Source organism: Lepisma saccharinum, chromosome 2 (assembly GCF_977018435.1).
Source record: "Lepisma saccharinum chromosome 2, izLepSacc3.1, whole genome shotgun sequence".
In the NCBI taxonomy this organism is placed as follows: domain Eukaryota; kingdom Metazoa; phylum Arthropoda; class Insecta; order Zygentoma; family Lepismatidae; genus Lepisma; species Lepisma saccharinum.
The window spans coordinates 143,076,456-143,097,413 of record NC_139230.1 but is presented as its reverse complement, the minus strand read 5'-3'; positions in this window follow the sequence as shown (position 1 = coordinate 143,097,413).

The window sequence follows — 20,958 nt, the reverse complement described above, 5'->3', positions numbered from 1 at the left end:
TACACACATACGTGTATGTTTTTGCATTAGAGGAAATCACCGTAAGTTTCTAGTGAGGTATTCAAACTTCAAAATACGGATGGCACTTTTTAAAAGTAGTAACATGATAGAATTAGAAAAGTGGTCGCTTTCCGACAGAAAATATAAATGTGAGTCGCAAGGGTGAATCTGTACCATGGGGTTGCTGCAAACACACATGAGAGAAAATGTAGTTTCTCGAGGACTCGCACCGTCGAAATGAGGCCTCACCGAGAAAAACATTTCAATGAAAAATTGTTCGGCTTCATGACTACACGCAGTTCAAGATTATAAAATGAATTCCGTTATAGGTGTGTGTGATTAAGCGTGTCTCTTAGGTGGACGCACACGTTGATCGGTCAACTCCTTGTCTCACCAACCGAAGGTTCGTAGTTTGAGTCCCGGTCTGAACTGAACTTAATTTCATCTAATCATCACATGAATGCTGCTTTGTTAATTATACGAAATCTTTCTACTTATCGTATTAAATTTTCTCAATTCGTCGTTCATCTTCATGATCCGAAGAAGCCGAAAAGCGACATGAAATGACAAGAATGCAAATATCAAATTAAGACAATCGCACCTTGATGCTGGTCAACAGAGTCAGTGAAGCTCCAGTTATGTAATTGTATTATATTCAGGCTATGTAAACTATATGCAATCTGCAGAGTTGGGTGAGTAACTCTAACAAGTCGCGATACTTGTAAAGAAAAAAAAACGAGTTTTTCACCCCAACCTACCTCCCTACGCAGCCTCACAACTACGTATACATATTAACCAATGAAATATGCAAGCATTGTTATCTCACATGATCAGAAATTGTTTACCTCACTCATTGTGTCCAAATAAATTATAATATTAGGCTTGGGGGCAAAAAGTGAGTTGAAAGCAATCTTACAAGTGTCACAGTGTAAAATACCCTAGATAGACTAGATAATTACAGTCGATAAGCGTTCACAAATAGTGTTATGAAAGAACTTTCCTGCCATTCATTGTGCTTGATTCCCACATGTCAACTTGCTCGGGATTCTCCAGCTAAGCCAGGACCCTAAACGCCTCTGCGTGTAGCTAGTTTCGTGGGCGATTGCAGTAAATTTTAAAAGTACGTATGTTATTTTCGTTTTGTTGTAGGCACGTACAAAAGTAATGATTCAGCCTATGAGGAGAGCTCGCCGAAGTACCATGCAGGGTTGCCAACTACTTGAATAGAAAAAGTTCCTATTAAGGATTGATTGATTGATTTGGTTTGCTTTACATTGCATTTATGCTACTTTTGGCTACTTGCAAAGATGAGGATGAGTGATGATGTGATGAAATTGAAAAAGGAACACTCACAAAGAAGGTCCTTGCGCAGGCCAGGAAACGAACCAGGGGCCTGGCGTAACGCGCCGTGCAGACCACTCCGTCACAGAGGCCGGATCTTAATAAGGTATTGATCCATTTATTAAGTTTATTCTGAATTAATGTATATAAAACGACATTTCTCATTTTATTGCAAGAGTTCTTAACATTATTTTGTTTTCAGTAAGGGTCTTGCTCTCGTATTATGTGACGAACTCGATTAGAAATTACGCTAAATTCCAAAGGTATAATTTCCGAGCAAATTGCTACAGTCTGCGTGTTCGAAGCGAGGCGGAGAGCACATTATGTTTGCATTTGTTCTTCATTCGTCGATTTCATCATCTGTCGCAAGCGCCTCTTGCGATTATTGATGTTACATGAGAGTCGAAACATGATGGAGAGTTTTTAGAATGAGCATTCTTGAATTTTAGTCCTAATTTATTGGAAATCCTTTGCCTTAGTAAGTTCGTAATTACTGTAAATACTTTCTACAACATCGCAACTATCATTATTCATTTGTATTTTGCTCAGGTAAGACTGGCAAGTGACGCTAGTGGCAACCCTGCCGCGCGCCCCTGGAAGTTATGTCAGAGCGGTCGTTTGTTTTGTTGGGTTGCATACATGCAGGATAGATTTTAAGCGCTTATAGCGCCGAAACTAAGCGCTATCGAGGTAAAGTATATGAGGAAAAATTACTTGCTTTTATTATATCTACCAGCATCCAAGCGTTCTTGAAGTTGTTTTGCGACACCCTGTATATACTACTGAACTCATTAAAAATGAACTCTTTTTGTTTTGCATGCCTTGGAAGGGGTTGGTGGGCTCTATCCATCAAGCCCATTGCCTCGTCTTTCCTGACAAGCTAAAAATTAGTACTCATCTCCTCACAGACATAACAGAATTTCTGATCAGATTAAATTTAAAAGGATTGTATGTTATTTTAGAATTTAAATTGTGGCGACAGCAACAGCTTTTGAAACAGAATTTTAAAAAGGGGAAAGTCATCGTTGTCAGTCGTTATCGAGAGCTCCTCGGAGGGAAGGTTTGCATAGAGCGGCTCTGGGGCTCACCCAACCTCCAATTAATGGATACCTGGGAGCAACCCTGAGAGTGACAATGGCCCGAGTGTGATGCTAATCACATCAGCTTGACCATGGCCGGGACCATGGTCAGATTGTGGGCCTGAGGTCAAGGTTGGTACTATCAACGGGAGGATGTCTGGCAGAAGAATCAGCTACGATGCTCATTTTAAACTTAAAGGGAACAGCAACAGATCTGCAGCCGATATTAGGATGTGGACGAGTCTAACATTCGTCGATGGAGAAATCAGAACGAACAAATTGCTGCAACAAGTGGCAAGAGAAAGACATTTCGTGGAAAAGGAGCCAAATTTCCACAGGTAGAGGAAGAAGTTTTGGCCTTTGTAAATGAGACAAGAACCGCTGTAACCGTAGACATGATACGTTTTCAAGCTCGTGAAGTAGCTTCAAAGTTAGACATCAGTCGTCAAGCTTTCCGAGCTAGTGCGGGATGGTGTTCACGTTTTATGCGTAGGAAAAGTTTATCGCATCGCCGTAGGACAACAATTGCGCAACGTTTCCCTGCAGACTTTGATCAGAAAATTGTTAAATTTCACTAATACGTGGTTCGAATGCGAAAGTCCAATGATTATAGCTTGTCTCAGATCGGCAACGCGGATGAAACACCTATTTACTGGGACATGCCTATGTCCAGCACAGTTGCACCGTATCGATCAAGACCACGGGTGGAGAGAAACAACGATGCACTGTAATGTTGGGTGTTCTCGCGGATGGAAGGAAACTGCCACCGTATGTTGTGCTGAAGAGTAAGAATGTGCCAAAGGAGGCATTTCCGCCGGGTAATATCATACGTGCCCAGCAGAAAGGATGGATGGATGAAGAACTGGTACTGGACTGGATAGACAAAGTGTGGAATAGAAGGTCTGGTGCATTGCTGAAGGAAAAGAGTTTGCTGGTGTGGGGCAGCTTTCGTGGTCACCTAACAGACAGAATACAGACAAAATTCCAGCAGTTGAAAACGGATGTAGCTGTGATTCCTGGGGGTTTAACGTCTGTACTGCAGCCCCTAGACGTTTGTGTAATTCGCTCGTTTAAAGCTGCGTTCCGGCGTCTGTATAATGACTGGATTAGTGCAGGAAACCACGAGCTTACAGCAACAGGAAAAATCAAACGTCCGACTGTCAAGCAAGTGTGTGAATGGATTCTGGCAGCATGGGAAAGTGTAACGTTGGAGACAATTGTGAAGGGTTTTCTGAAGTGCGGCATATCCAATGCCCTAGATGGTAATCAGGATGAAATGTTGTGGGATGATGATGCTAGTGATGAAGATGACAATACCTCTTGTGCAGAAAATATTTTAACGAGTAGCAGCAACGACAGTGAATAAGCAGGCCCGTAGCCAGGAATTCTTAGTAGGGGGGCAAAGTCAATCCTAGGGGGGCAAATTTTTAATATATTGTGTTGCATTGACAGATAGAGCAAGGTACAGAGAGGCACTTGCCCCTCCCTCCTCCTCCAAAAGTACTAAGTAACAGGAAAGGGATGTTATCTTGAAACTCCAACGAACAATAAAAGTTCAAGCAACATCAAATAGCAATATTTCGATTATAACCTTTCGGACTACCAAAGAATACAAAGATAAAGTTTAACATAAATAGGCTAATCGGGACTGTATCTACTTTATATTTACAGGTCAATAATGTTAACAGATGATTAATATGTACCAACAACTTTGGGCTTCTCTGCAGAACTGATTAAGGAAGTCATTTATAAATCGTGCTTCATAATGTTTCCCACTAGTTTCCAGTATGCAAGATTTTTACGCACAAAGGAATCTAACGAGAATCCAACAACACCATTGTGTTGTGTTATGCAAGAAAAATCGAATTAATTAAATAAGAATGGTTACATATTATCTAGACTTTGATGAATTGTGTAAAAAATTGTAATACATTTTTTGTAGGCCTACTTGCTAAAACATTGAAGCATGGGTCTCTTACTCCACCAGGGATTCTATTTGCTTCAAATGAAAGACTCTTGCATCACTACAGACAATGTTTGCCTACTGGTTACGTTAACCATTTTGCAAAATATTGTGTTGTTGAAATACATGTGTTTGACACCCGACAAACAAATAGGAATCCCTTGATTGATCAATGACTTCTTGGATTACAGTGTCATCATTAATATTTCATATCAAGTTTTATAGAGGGAAATTTTGTATCCTCTTTACATTATGAAAAATACCTTCCTTAATGACTATGTTACGAAACCGAACGATATGACGCCTCCTTCGCCTTACCCCATTTCCGCGGCACGAGGTCTCTGGGCCGCTTATCGTCACCACTTTTTGAGCAGAAGCGTACCTTCGCAACACCTTATTTGACCGCCCTGAAAAATTTCAAAGTCCGGAATTCGTAAATTTGGCAGCATAGCGCTTCAGAGCCAACTAAGAGTAGCCAACTTTGCAACATTTCTTCTTCCTGAATGAAAACGCTCGTGATTTTTTTTCATTCTTTCACATTCCATAAAGTAAAGATACCCTAAAGCAGTAATAAAATATATGAGTAGACAAAAATATGTTAAGTAGAAATACGAATGTTGAAAATATTTCAAGATTCTTCGTTCTGAATTTGAAAATAGGAAAATGTATGTGCACTGAACAGGTTCTCATCCACCTGGAAAGAATTGCGGTCACATTTGAATGCAAGATGGCAAATTTATGGTGATTTTATGCGAAATGTTTAGTAAAGATACCTTGCACAACACCAAACGATTCTGCAAAGTGTGTCTTTTCCTTGGTTCTTGGCGAAAAATGGTTCGAAACTCCGGCACAATGTTGCTTCAACTGAGATTAACGTGATTTAATGAGCTCTTTGTTAGCAATCTCCTGGAGTAGTTGGTTAGATGACTGCATTTCCGCTTTTTTTTTCTGTTTTCGTCAAGATCGAAACATCGTAGGTTCAAATCCCACCCTTTCCTTATTATTTTTTCCTTTTTATTTACCGAGTACGAAGTGTTCTAATAACGTAATATAATATTATATGATATTACTGTCAATATTTATGCGATGCATGCTCAGTGGCGGCGATTGGGTTTCAAAACTGATGGGGCAAGGTGGGGGAGGGGGAGGGCAAGGACAGTTTCTTTCCCTTGGTAGATAATGTTTAGCATAGTGCTGGGTCATCTGCCCCTCCACACTCCATAATCGTCGCCACTGTGCATGCCTCAAGTAATGCTTCTACTAATGTTTTTAATCTTTCAGTGATTGGCAGGATTTTAGGAAATACTTTTCCTTTCATTCAGCTATTATAAGTTAACACATATTAAGAACTTACATGTCAACTTTCTGCATCCGGAAATGCTGGACATAAATCGCATAAATATCAACGGAAATATACAAAAAACGTAGATAAGCATTCTCGTCCAAAGCCGTTTACTTCCCGAAAAAGATTTTGCAAAGAAGTAGGTTTGAACCCATGACCTTCCATTCAAAAGCAAACGATCCGCCTACACCACACGGTTCACGTTATTTTATGCACTCGGTTCGGATCCCACTTTAAACTGTAGGTCCAGTCCCGATTAGCCTTACTATGCATAAAGTTGACTTAAAACACCAAATCAACCAATTCATCTCCTTTCAGAGTTGGCCCTCTATGATACTGTAGTCGGCCAGCATCCGAAAATACAGTTCTGCTTCGCGTATGCCAGAGTGTAATTGCATTTAATAACTATAACCCCACAGCGCTACAGCCCATGAAGGGCCTCGGCTTACCTACCGACTGCTGGTCTCCCTCCCACACTGTTCCTCCGTCACCTGTTATAGCGTGGAGATCTTAGACCAGTATTGGAGTGACGGGTGATCAGCCCGACGAACCCCCAGCCGTTGTTGTAGGTCTTCTTGACCGGGTTACGCTCACTCACTCGGAACTTCCCAATTTCCTCACGATGGTGGGTTGCCACCGGCCCTATACGTAGGCCGAGTAAATTCCGACCAGAGCCGGATTCGAACCTAATTGCATTTAATATTGTGACTAATTTTCCTTTAAAACTACAGATTAAAGCGATAATAGTGTCCAGAAAAAGAACCTCAAAGTAGATCTTCACACAAAGTATTTTAATCCATTGCCAAACATTTCAGTTAAGAATAATATTATGCTTTTCCATTGACCGTATTTTCGATTCATGGTGAATTTGCTAAAAGGACCATGTCAAGAAATCTAAATATGTAAGTTTTACTAGTAAATGCATTTAAAATGCACGAAACAACAGGGGAGGAGAAAAATAAACCTCAAAAATAAGTAAAACTGCAACAAAAACTGTTAAAAATACTGACAAATAAACTAAAATCCAAAAAAGGACGAAAAATGAAAAAAATGTAAAATAGAAAGTGTTTTCTGGCTCTAACTGAAGGGAAACGGACATGATATCACGTTTAGCATTCTTTTTAATGGTCAGAAAAAAAGTTGATTTTTCATCAACTTCCGGACCCTAATTAGTAATTATGACCATTGAAAAAGTTGGAGGTAGCTTACTTAAATTTTTTCTTGCTGAGGGATCGTATAGTCCCATATCTCCACTTCATAATATAGAAAAACATCAAGTTCATATTTCGAAAATGACTTGGAGTTTTCCAAAATTAAAATATGTTTTTCATAGTTTGAAGTTCGTTAGTATTATCTTTCAAGGTTTCCATTGTTTTAATTTCACACATATTTTATATTTCATACGTTCCTCTCTCTTTTCATACAGTCTTTGGAAAAAAGCTGAAGTTTCTTGTCAAACGGGGTCTGGTTCAAATGACCCCTTTTCGCTCTCCTGTTCCTACTTTAAACAAACAACAAAATACTTCGTAACTAAACGATTGCTTGTTCAAAACACGGAATTTTTACACAATTTACAAAATATGACAAAACGCCAATAGACATGTTCATCATTTTTCCCTTTCAGCGTTTCTCGATTTTATCTGAATTTGTTTCCTCATGAAAATTGGTATGAGGAAATTATTGATATGACATTATGTGTGAATTGGTTTCTTCAAACTGGTAGCAAATTTTAACGTGAGCTACGTGGAGAAGAGTTAGCGTGCTTGATTCTTACGAGGGAAGTCGTAGGTTCGATTCTCCACCTAGGCAGGATTTTTTTCAGGAGTATATCGTTGGGTGTAAAGTTTATCCACCGTGCTAAGAAGTTAACATTGGTCTCTGTATTTCACGACAGGAAAGGAAATAGTAAGAGAAAGTTATTTCGATGATAGGAGGAAGTCACATGCCACGTGGAATGCGCAGAATCAAGTTACGTAGAGCTAAGTCTGTAATGGTGGTTTCGAATATTGCAAAGTTAGTGCGGAAAGTTTGTTATATCTGATACTCGTACTTTCTGTTCAAAGAAGACAAACATTTTAGATACAAAGCAGTGATGAATTAATTAATTGTTTGTCACTCACTATATAAATACTTATTAGTAGTTCCTCATCGAATCGGCCTTCGTCGCAATAACAATTTACTTACATTAATTAGCGATTTACTATTAGTTTTAGACGCATGGTAAGATGGTGGTGAGGGGTTTGAAAACAGTCATTTCGAAGGAACGGACATAAAATTACCAATCTTAGCAATTTGAACTCATTAAACGCTCTCCTTCGTTACAGTACTGCACTACATCACTACTTAACATAACTGTATATCTTTTTTTAGTATATCGAAATCAAATAATCAATATTTTAGGTGTCAGTGAAGAACAAACACATTTTTGCATCCTGAATACATATATGTGATTTGTGAATTAATCATGATGTGTGTGTTAACACAACATATGAACAATAACTAAAAATAAAAGTTTTAACTTTAAATCCTGGAAATCTCCAACTTCTTAGGGGAAATATGCGCAGAAGGGACGTCCCTCAAGTGTGCATTGGATTCATTTTTTAAATATTCTAATATCAACGGTATCTGTTCAGCAAATAAAAAAAAAAGAGGAGAGGGTGGGATTTGAACCCGCGACCTTTCACGCTTGATGAAAAATAAGGATATCAGCGCCTAACCAACTGCTATACGTTAAATTACTGACGTTATACCCTTAAAAACATGTTGACGTTTATGAAGACTCCCATCTTCCTGTGTTTCAAGCACATTTTCTCGACAAGTCGTGTAAAATATATGTTTTTGAGAACTGTTCGATATTATGCAAGGTATTGTCAATAAAATGTCGCATAAACTCCTCACAAATTTGCTTCTTTCTGCACAAACTTGATGGCAATTTGCTCCAGGTGGAGAAAAACTCTATTCAGTGTTTCAAACCCCCCCAAATTTCAAGTCGAGCAAGCAGAATCGTAAATATCCTTCAAGGTTCTTTTTCCAATTTATTATTTCTGTTTGATTCTGTATTATAATAGCGGTTTATAGTTTCTAAGTTCATGGAAAGTGTTAAATTGAAAACCTATCACCGCAGCGTTTTTCGTCTAGTGGAAGGACCTACTCAAAGTTGGCTACTCTCACCTGGAGCTGAAGTGCAATGTTGCTAAGTTTACGATTTCGGGACTTAGAATTATTTCGGGGCGGTCAAATAAGATGTTGCGAATACAAACCCCAAACATCAGTTTCTTTATACTGATACTCTTCTCAGTCACTATTTACTTGTCTAATTCTACTTTCGATGTTACAAGCAATCGAAATATGGCATCTTCTGTCCTTAATGTATGCAATACCATTGATAGCTTCGCAGTTGCAAATGGAATTAATTTTTACTGCCGTTTAAAATTCTGAGAGCAATATATAACATAATATGAAAACGATATCATGCAAACAGTAAGGGTTCAAACTTAAATTTTCCTTTATAAAATGGATAACACACACCTATGTTGCTTATCATATTTGATGCGTTTGCATAGAGAAATGATTCATAAGATTTGAAATTGATATTTAAACTCCATAAGATGCTTAGTGTAACTCTTATCAAACTACAAATTTTATAGTTTTCTAACCGAAATAATAAATGTGAAACATTATCACATTTTCATCATGTTTGATAATAATTTGAGCCAGTAAGCTGTTCCACATCTTTCATTAGCCGACCTCCATCATAACACACTACGAAGCCAGGGGGTTCCAGGTTCGAGCCTGGGCATGAGTGTTCTTTGTGAGCAGACGCGAAACCACAATTTTTTATCTGGAGAGGGGGTCAAGTACCATGACAAACGTGCCAATAATAATAATATTAATATAGTGGTGGTTGAGGTAGTAATAATAGTAGCATTAAAATACGTTATTATCGTCGTAAATCATGCAAAAGGGGGTAGAAGTCAAGACTAGTAGAGGAGAAGGCTGGGGCCACACCTGATCACGTGGTCCTTGACGTCAGGCGTGACGTCACGCGCGGACAGATCGCTCTACGCTCCGGTTTCGCAGCCGAATCAAAGCAGTAATTATGAACAAAAAAGAGCCGTAATTATGCCCAGAAGCTAATTGGGAGTGAATACACAGACTTACTTAGGATCCGACATAACATATGTCCTTACAGTTGGATTACACAGCCATTTACGCACACATTTTATCGGTAGTTTATAAGTCGTCACATTCCTCTGCGAAACATTAGTTTCATGTAAAATTGCGGTTAATACACCTAGTAATGCATTTTGTTAGGGCAGAAAGAAAAATATATATGTTGAATGCGTAAAATAATTTTGTTAAATAAAGAAAGGCAGAAAGCCAAAATTATGGATAAGTTGAATATGTAAAAGAAAACAATCTCGTCTATTGCTCTCTTTTAGGAGTGAGAGAGGAGCTGTTTTCACTTAACTTCTTCAAATTTGGTAACTTTGCTTCGACTATTGGTATTTATTTCTTAATTAATTTTCCTTATTCAGATTACAATTCTGAGTCTTATGAATCTTTGAACTACACAGGGAGGAATGTGCAGAAGTTCCGTGTGTATTATGTAACACACACTTTAAAAAACTTTTCACTGAACGAAAACTTGAGACATAGAACTGAAGAAAGTCGAGGGTCACTTTATATACATATACGTATATATAATCAGTGGAATGTCGAACAGGGGTGCCTACAGGCGGGTATGTGAAAGCTGGTTGAGTCCACTTAACTTTGGGGGGGGGGGATTGTGATGAAAATTTGACTGAATAAATAATAGAACAATGGAGGACGGAAGTTGAACTACGTTGTCATTTAAGCATCACTCGTATATAAATAGCAAGTTGTGTATTTTGAAGTGTATGGTAGCCTGATGTTGTGTAATGAGACTACTGGTATTGCAATCCACTAACAAGTCTCGTTAGATGCGATGTGTTCAGTTATATATTGTCGCCCGCTGTTTTTATTTTTTCATCGGAGATCACGACACGTCGCAACACCTCACAACCCACCAGGGTGAGAAATCATTGAAAACTGGTGAGGGGGAGAAAGTTCGTAACCTACAACCCCCCTCCCCACAAACATATGTGTGAATTATACGATGTACATATTTGTAATGTTATTAAAAGTAAAAATAAATTACTCAATTAAAATAATTATTGTGATTATTAATTAGAAATTAATTTGTTACTTTCATACATATCAGATAGTGTAAAGCAGCTAACTAATTCCTTTACTAACCGGTTGAAGATGTTAATAAATTATGGCAGTTGAAGTGGTTTTATTATGTGTAAGTTTTTGTTTAGTTTGTGCACTATGTTAATATAAATCAATTAGATTTCATAGTTATTATTGTTCTTCATGGCGTGGTGCTAAGCACAGGGGAACACTTTACCTTTTTTACCTTTACTTGCGTATTGATGTAGATTTGTTAATGATCTCTTGAGACAGAAAGCATTCAACACTCACAACTACACTAATTTGTGTGTGTTTTCAATATTATTCTTAGTAAAGTATATTTGAAATTAAAAGTAATTGCTTATCTTTTCATTGTTATAACAAAAACTCTTTCCCCCGGGAAATTTTTGGTGCTTTTTTTTTGTGGCCAAGATTGTTGGTGGGGGGGAAATCCCCCTCGTCCCCTCCAGGATTTCGCACCCTGAACCCAACAATCCAGAAATACAAGAAAAAAGGAGCGAAAAGAACAAAACAAATCTGCCTTTCCACGTTTCTTTCCGTATGGGGTAAAGACTCAGCTGGGTTTTGTCCGCCCAATGACGTCACACCCGCGGCAGTCGCGAAAAGAGGCGTGTCTGACCCCAGCCTTTCCTTCTAGTAGTCTTGGGTAGAAGTCGGTGCTAAAGCATTTGTGTTTCAACAAATTATGTGAAATATTAGTCCAACACGTTCAATTTCATATTAGCTAGTAATGGAAAACAAGCACGCAAACTGTATTTTTCAATGACAGAATATGCATGATGGGCATGATTCTTTTTGTACATATAACACGTACAGTATAACTTCCATGTACACTTCTTTCAGATCGTTTTGGCTCCCAAGGCTGACTTCCGCCGCCCCCTAGCTATGGCTCTGAACTTGGACTATATGATTAGGAGGCATTTTGGTTGCGAGCGAAGCGAGCAAGAAAATTTTACGAAATGTACTTTTATTTGTATAAAATTTGAAATCGAAGGTGCAATTGCCCCTCTGTGCCTCCTGCAAGTGCCCAAAGCCGTCTGGAAGAAAAGTGCAAGAAAGACTTGAAAATTAATTCCATCTCGAGTATCCATGTGTCCTGCTGTTCTTAGATTCTGCTAGTCATGTTTCTTTACTTCAATGTTTGCCCCCCCTAGATTGGACTTCCGTCCAAGATTGGGGGGACAATGCCCCTGCCACCCTGTGGTTACAACACTGTTTGTGAGTGTCTCTTCATCAATTTCACGTCATCACTCATTGTCACGATTAGCTAGATGTGGCAGAAAAGCAACGCTAAGTAACAAAAATCAAATATCTCTCTATCACATGAATCGCTATTACCAAAAGGTAGACTTGAGAAACAAAAAATTATGCAGTTCAAACCTCATAGCAACACATCCAAGAAAAACATCCAAACACATTAGGCACCTTTAATACAAGACTACTCAAATTGTCACAACTGTTCTATATACTGAAAATTGCGAAATCATTTCCCGAAGTCTGAAACTGGAAGGGAATTCTTTCTCCCCAATCCTGATACAACATTATACGGAATCCACCTTCATAAATCACAAAATCAATAAATGTTTTTGTTATGTTGCTAGAGTAATACAGAATATAATTGTAAAGATTAGTGAGAATTCCAGGTAGGAATATGTTCTGTATCTTTCACAAAGGGGGGGGGGGGGCAAGGCAGGCTTCAGGGAGGCAGTTGCCCCCCCCCTGCCCCTCTAGCTACGGGCCTGTGAATACGGTATTAATATGTAGATCACTGCGCTAAAATAAAGGTTAAAATACTTTTAAAATACTTACTTGAAATTGGCTACGTACGCAAAAAAAAAGTCAATCGTGCGGCTTATACACGACAAATTTTATTTTCCTGAAATCTAAGGCTAATAGACGCGAGAATACGTACGTATATTACGAAATTTATAACGATGCCATTCGAAAGAACAGCACAAAGAATTTTAGCGGATGTGTAATTGTTGGCGTTAACTACAACAATAGATGACATAACAATAAAGGAATGAAAAAATGGAAAAATTAGCCAAAAGTAGCAGAAAAACACATTTTAGGATGTAATAGAAAAAATAATTGAACGGTAATACTCATGGATCCCACTGTACAATGCTGTATGAATGAGTGTTGCAAAGAAACTTCAAATAATAGTAATAAGAAGAAACGTAATGTGTAACGCTTGACTCGGTTATTTTATTAACAAAATTCTATTATTTTAACTGCAAGTCGCGCTGGATAGGATTATTGTTCATCGGTTACGTAACCCAATATCAAGCTGTCATGCGGCAACGTAACTTCCTTTTTTGAAATGCGCGCCATGCAGCCTGTAGAGGTCGTAGAGGGGCGGGAGTGGTCTCATTCGACAGGAGCGAATCTAAAGTTTCGTTTGCGTCCCCGTCAGTCGCCATCATGCGTTGGAACAGTGAGGAGCGTGCGTTTGCCGTCGAGGTACAGCGCCTTGAATAACATAGTGTGGAAAACGGCATGGTTCTGCGCTCTCTGGCTGGTTCCACTCGAAAATGATCCGCTAGAGGCGCTTATGTTGAACCCGGTGCTTGGTATTCGTCTGCTTATAATGGAAGTAAATGGATTTTTGCTGCAACGTCTGATTCTTTTTCTTGTAACATTTCTTTGTATCAGAAAATTGTTATGATATTTGGTACAGTAGTCGCGAAAATATTAAAGAATATTATGAACCGTCGATTATGACCTGTCCTTAATTTTTTTATTAACAATACGGAAGAAAACATAGGTATGAGTAGTGTGTTTGGTACTATTATTGGCGCGATAAATGATGAGCCCCCCTCAGGCAGATTTGGCTACACTTAAAACTAACTCAAGATGAGCATATGAGCTTATTGCTCAAGTGTGGTACTCTGTCTAATCCAAGATTTTTGTAAAAATGCCCTCGGGAATTTCCCGTGAAATGATGAGCCCTCTCAGATTGATTTGCCTACACTTACAAAAGCCACATCTGTGAGATTGTTGTCCATAAGCTTGTTAAAAATATGCCCCTCTTGATATTTTTTTTTGGCTACACCTAAAACTAAGCCACCTACACCCACCCACACCCACCCACACCCACCCATACCCATACATATTTACTTCCGGTCCACTTCCGGTTTAAGTTCAATTGGGCACCAGGCTCAACTTGCATATCTAGTACAAAAAACAATGTAATATGCAGAGGCCTTCTAGAATTGCTCTGTGACTCTCTCATTTCTTACATCATAAACATATGATTTTTCACCTATAAGAATAACACTACATATAGTGTCATCAGGGAGTGTATCGTGGAATTCACATATAATTTTAATGTTTGTCCTGTCATTAACCACAACTTGTTTCCTTTTTGAAGTGTTGATGACAAACATGGGTCTCCGTGCTTTGAATTCATCTGGTGTGTAATACATGTCAGTATTGCCAGTAGTGACCCTTTTGTGTGCTGTAAATGCTTCATATAATTTAAGAAAATCATCCTTGGACATGTGTAAATTATAATTTTCTCTAGGGAACACCTCATTTCTGCCATTTTTAAGATATATGTTCTTGATGTTGCAGTTATCAAATTTACTTGATTTTTTTTCCTGATTATTGTGTCTTCCAGTCTGAAACAGTACCACCACAAAATCTGGCATGTCATATTGTATACTGGAGAATGAATTTGTAGCATCAAATTCATAATAGGTACCAGTGGCAGGCTTCTGTACACATTGATATGTATAAAATTGTAAAGGCACCTGTGGATTTTTTAGGATATCTGCTTTGTATTTAATAGCATAACTGGCTTCATATTCAACAACCGGGATTCTTAGCTCCATAGTCTGAATAATGCATTTGCCTTCATCAGGTAGGGTATTAGGCAGAGCTGCCCCGGTAGAGTTTATTGTACTGTACCTCATCAAAGCATTATTATCATTGGCAGCTCTTCTAAATGTGATTCTTAAACCACCCTTCCACATAATATCTTTGTAATCTGAGAAGAATGTTGGCAACAGGCGCATCGTGAACAGCACTGTGTGGCTTTTAGATATAATTTTATCACCAGCCTCAAATCCACCTATTTTGTAGTAAGAAGCCTCGGTTTTGGATAATTTTAGTGTGGCTAAAGCTGTAGAGGTAATTCCAGGGTAATCTACTCTGTTTATAACAACACCATGTTTTCTGATCTCAATTTCAGAGAACAGATGTGGCACAAAATTGTCTACCAATCTTATATTTGAATTTGCCGGATAATCTGTACCATCGAGCTTTACAACATCAAATTTGATGTATAGATCTGCTCTGTGGGGGTGTATAAAGCCATCCCCTACATCAAGATCAACCTCAATCTCTGTGTTGGGTTGATTTAAATTTGCAAATGTCCTCCTGTTTGGGGGGAATGATTGTAGCTCATAACTCTCAATATTTTCCATTTTTTTGTATGTATTTTTATTTAAATATTAATTTCTATGATTGCAGTTGTTGTGGCTCCAGCAAAATCAACTAATTCTTCTTTTTCATTAGTGACCATCAACTCAATGTAATCTATTCTATTATGGCACACAGGAAAATATAATGTTGGTGATGGAGTGTAGATGATGGGCTCCATTAATTCAGAGTTAGGTTTGAATGTTGCAATAATGCCAGTTTGTTTGTGAGTGCCTATGCCATTTGATTTGGTGATCATACCCTCGGCCACATTACAGTGAATATTCAGAGTCTCTATGGCTAAGAATTTAGGTATATTAATAGCAGTGTGTTTGATGGCCGCTTCAAGTTTTGTGTTGTTCTCAAAGCCTAACAGCTCTCCTATAGTACCCAGATCCACTGTTTCTGTAGCAGACACAATCTCTACTCTGTGAGTGACAGAATTTTGAGTTAACACTATACCTCTGGGTAACTGAGCATTTAGAGTAGATAGATTATATTGCCCTGGAGTGATGACAATTTTTTGATCACCAACTGCAATTGTGTTGTTGTGGTGTGTAATATTGGGGATCAAGTACATGCCATAAAATTCTCTGAGAGCTATTGTTTTGGGATACACTATATCATCATGTAATCTAAGTTTCAATATTGAATTTTGGCTGGTGAGATGGAATACCCCCATGATGTTTCAAATACCACAGGGCCTTTTGAAAATCTTCAATTGATGGTTTATTTATTTGAGACATATATCTAAGAACAGATAAACACAGATGTCCACAATTAACATCCTTGAAATTTTGAACACGGGCATTATTGTAATAAAGATTAGCTGATTTTAGATATTTTATTAAATTTTCAGGTGGAATACCTCCAAATGAATCAAACACAAATGCCTCATCTTTTAAATATTTAAGATAACGGATCCAGTGAGTGCCCTGATTTTTGTACTTATCCAAATTAACTATGCCACACTTTTTGTTGAGTGGTTGTTCTGGTAAAGAATCAGACATGTACACACCTCTAAAATTTTTGATGCCCAGTGGCTTGATTAAAGCTTCAATATCTTGGTTTGTAAGCGGCTCTTGTTTTTTTTAAACTTATTCATGGCTCTCTTAACACCTTTGCCTTGTTTCTCCATGGCCAGGTTATGGCGCTTCATTTCATCTAACTCTGCCTTATTTTTTTGGCATCTATTACTGTTTTTGCTATAGCAGCTGATCCCCCAGCCAAGCTCCCAACAGCCCCCAAAGCTGCTAAGATGGCCGGGATAGTAAATATGAAACAACCCACATGTGATTTTTTCCTGGATTGCTGTATTTTTTTTAATTGAGGGGTACTAAGTAATAATTTCATACCATGGCCCTTGGCAAGACAAGAATTTTTTTTCTTGCGCTGCTTTTTCGTTAAAAGACTATCAATAGTTTTAAGAGATTTAAGACCTGCATAAGGTATCTGATACATAACACCCTTGGCCTTCATCCTAGGTTTATTATATACATATTCACAACCCCCACCCCAGTTTTTGTTTGGTATTCATAGCTATGGTGGTCCCCAATGCTGCTATTCTTTCACTTAAAGAAGCATCTTTGCTTACAAATCTACCAAATGCAGCCTCTTCTAATTTTTTGTCTGCAACATGTCTCTTGTCAAGATCAGAATGTGTGTTGTATGCTGTGTCATGGTCTCTACAAGCAGCATCTAGGGGATTAACACCAGGGTCACCTCTGTTTAATCTATGGTCCAATTTTGTACCGGGACCACAATACTGATAGCCTGGAATATGTAATTCAAATGGCAGCTTGTTTATGATATCATTAACCAACCCCCGGCCCTCAGAAATATTCCAAAATTTAGGTGGTAGAGTATTCATAATTTTTATAAGATATCCAATGCCCTTAGTGTCATTCATTATAAAATTAGACAATTTGGTGCTCATCATGTCCATAATTCCAACCTTTTCATTGTAAAAATTGTGGTTGCCAGCATTTTCCTCCCCAGCTATCACCAGCAACCTATCTACAAGTTTCCTGACATCATCAACCCACACAAATTCTTTAGGCAGGGTGTTGTAATGTTTGATCCCACTACCTGTCTTGATCTGTGTCCATATGGGCTTGATTAAGTTGTTGTATTTTGCTCCACTGCTAGACTTGACTCTTTTTTGTGTGGGATCATTGTTCTGGTATAGAGCATCTGATTTTATTAATATTTCTTTGTAATGCTCATAATCTTCATCTGTATAGCTGCCAGGCCTTTTCCTAGTCATCAGTTCCCACAATCCAGGTGTTCCAGGGTACTTAACAAAAGCACCTCTTTCTCCAAGATGAGATTCTGAATATACAATTAGATCATCTCCCATAAATGTTACTCTGAAATTGCCAATTCTATGTATGATGCTACCATCACGCTCTGTGTCAGCATATAGGCCAAAGACCTCATCTTTGTTGTCTTTAGGTGTGCTTAAATATTTTTGAGCAAGAAGACCCAATTCAATAGGATCCAGAGTAGCTTCAATTCTTCGAGGAGGAACAGGACTAGGTGTATGAATACTAGAAAGTGGGGTGATTGGATAATCTAATATGTTCCTAGCAGCTACAGGTACAAGCTCTGTGATCAAATTTTGATTTTGCTCTGTAACAGTTTTGATATTTTTACCTAATTCACTAATAGCATCAATAATAGGCTGTTCTGTTTGCTTGTGTTTTTCATAGATTCCTCGGTTCTCTGATTTCCATCCCTTAAATCTTTTTACAAGATAATCTCTTAATTTAAGATCATCAATGATTGGCCTTTTCATGGTTATTTATATATGTTTCAATGTCTAGAAAATTGTTGATTTTATTTCTGTATTTGCCACTATTGGGTTTCGTTGTCATATCAATTGTGACAAACCCATAACTGTCCTGGTTCCAGCAACTACTGCAAAACTTGGAAAAATCATTGTAGCTCAAGTCCCCACCTACATATTCATCATGTATGTGTTTGAGGTTGGTATGATCTTGATGAAACACACATATAAAATTGCTGTTGTCTCGGATCAGCTGCTTCGGTATTTTAGAAAAAGTCTGTGCCAGGTAGAAGCAATCAATGTTTTTGTGTCGGCCCTGTGTAAAAAAATTTCTAACCTTGTTTTGATTATCCAGTATAATGTCATCAAACACAACAACAGAATTATCGACACATTCTTGGAGTGGCTTAACATCTGGTTCAAAAGTGGCTATATCCAGTCCATCATATAGCTTCATCAGCTGCTGATATTTTAATTGTTCTAAACTCTTAGAGAAGACATACAAGTGCCTTATTTTCCAGTCTAACCAGTTGGGTGCCAATAAAAAATTATCAATCATTAGTGTAGTTTTACCACAAGCTGATGGCCCAACAATAAGACATCTAATATTATCAGGCAGCAGCATTCCATTTCTCTTATTCTGCTGTTCAGGATCTGGCAGCCTTTTTATAACATCCCAGGTGTTCATAGTATCACTTTGTCTGCCTCGATCCAGCTGTGTTCTGGGAGTCCTAGCCATTTCACCAGTATCTTGTTGCCTTTTCTGCGGATGATTTTTTCTATGAGATATGTGTCAGGCTGCTTAGTTTTGCTGAGTTCTTCTTCATAAAACCTGCCTTTGAGAATTTCTCCTCGGTGATCTTTTATTATATATGTGTTAAGGGTCCCAGGTTTAACTTGAACCACTGTAAATAATTCAGTGCTCCAGTTTCTGGTAAAGCCTCTTTTGAATAAGTGCTTATATTTGCTGATTCTTACTTGATCACCCACCTTGTATTTGGCTTTTCTTGTTATTGGCTGGTATCTAGGATAATAAACAGTGCTGATCAATTTTTGCTCATCAGATGAAGTTACCTCAGAGGGCTTCATGTTGATTGTGGAATGGACCGAGTTGTTATATTTATGTAGAAGTTCTGGAAGAATATTAAGCCATTTATAATTACCTTGAAGTGTAAATTGTTTATACATATGATTTTTTAGGGTTTTGTTGAATCTCTCTACAATTGAGGCCTTGAGATCCTTGTAACTGGAGTAATGTTGTATTGACTGGCTTTTAATAAATTGTTGGAACACAGAATTATAGAATTCTTTGCCATTATCTGTTTGCAAATAGCGCGGTGATCTTCTACTCTGATTGATAATTGTCCTGAAGGCTTCTGTAACACATTTTCCAGTCTTGGATTTGAGTGGCACAGCCGAGGCAAATTTTGAAAATGTATCTATGACAGTGAGTAGATACTTGTAGCCCTTGTTGATCTTGTCTAAGTTTTTCAGCTGTCCACTTGCCATCTCAACCAAGTCACACTGCCATAAATCATCTATGCCTTTTGTAACCACAGGCAGTCTCTTATAATTATGTCTGGCTTGTCTGTGTAATTCATCAACAGTAATTTGTCTAGACATAGTATGTAAACAAGAATATTGCAACTATAGGGTGTTCAGCAGCTGATACTACAGGATTTTCTAAATACAGTTTGTCTCCTATTTGTATATTAAATTCCAGAGAGCCATCATCTTCAGCATAAGATGTTTCTAATGTATTGGGGTCTGTAAAATCCTCTAACTCTACACTGGTGATTTTTGCTTTGTTGTCAGCATTTGTTATTGATAAGGTGGGGTAGTGGTGTGCCTGTGGTTGAAGCCAATATTTGATCTTGATTGGTCTAAGTGTGCCCCCAACAAAAAAATGGTAATAAAATTGTGCAGGGGACAGCATATTTATTTTGCCACCTGGTGTAAATGGTGAATCATATTCTTTGTTGGGGATACTGTACAATTCAAGAATTACTGTATGTTTAGGATTCTCGATTATACCAGTTATTTCTTTTTCTGCTGTAAGCAATCTACTTGTTACAGATTCAAGGTGCTCATTGATAGTCCTAACAACATCATCATGGCCTGGCTTGATCTTTATGTCCACAACAAGTTTCTTGTATTGTTGCACAATTTCTTGAAGCTGGGTGGCAAAAACAGACAGAGCATTTGCTTGATTGGATTCCATGGTCCCTAGCTGTTGCTTGATATTAGCTACAATTTGCTGTAAATTTTCAACAACTGCCAATTTTGAATTTTGAGCAGTAAGATCATGGACTTGTCTTCTGATATCCTCAAACAGGGCATGTAGTTCATTAATATGTTGATTAGTTGGTAGAGTGGCCACTGTCTGAGTAAGTTGTTTGATCTCTGTTTGGATATTCTTGATATCTTCTGATTTCAATATGCGATTCACTGCTCTCTTTATATTTTTAAGTTCCTGTGATGTAGGCAGATTTGATACAGTATTTTGCAAAGATTCAAGTGCCAATTTCACATTATTTAATTCAGAAGCATCAGCCACACTTTGCATAGCATCTTGAAGCAGGGCTATATCAGCCTGAGTGGGTGTTGATTGTTGTAAAATTTCAAGCTTTGTTTGGATATCATCGATCAAGTGATGAAAATGAGATAGTTCAGATTCAGTGTTGAGGTTTTCAAGTTTTGTGATCTGTTGCTGGACACTGGCAAGGGTATCTACAATACCAGGCAAGCGGGATTCTAGAGATTCTTGTACATTTGTCAAATC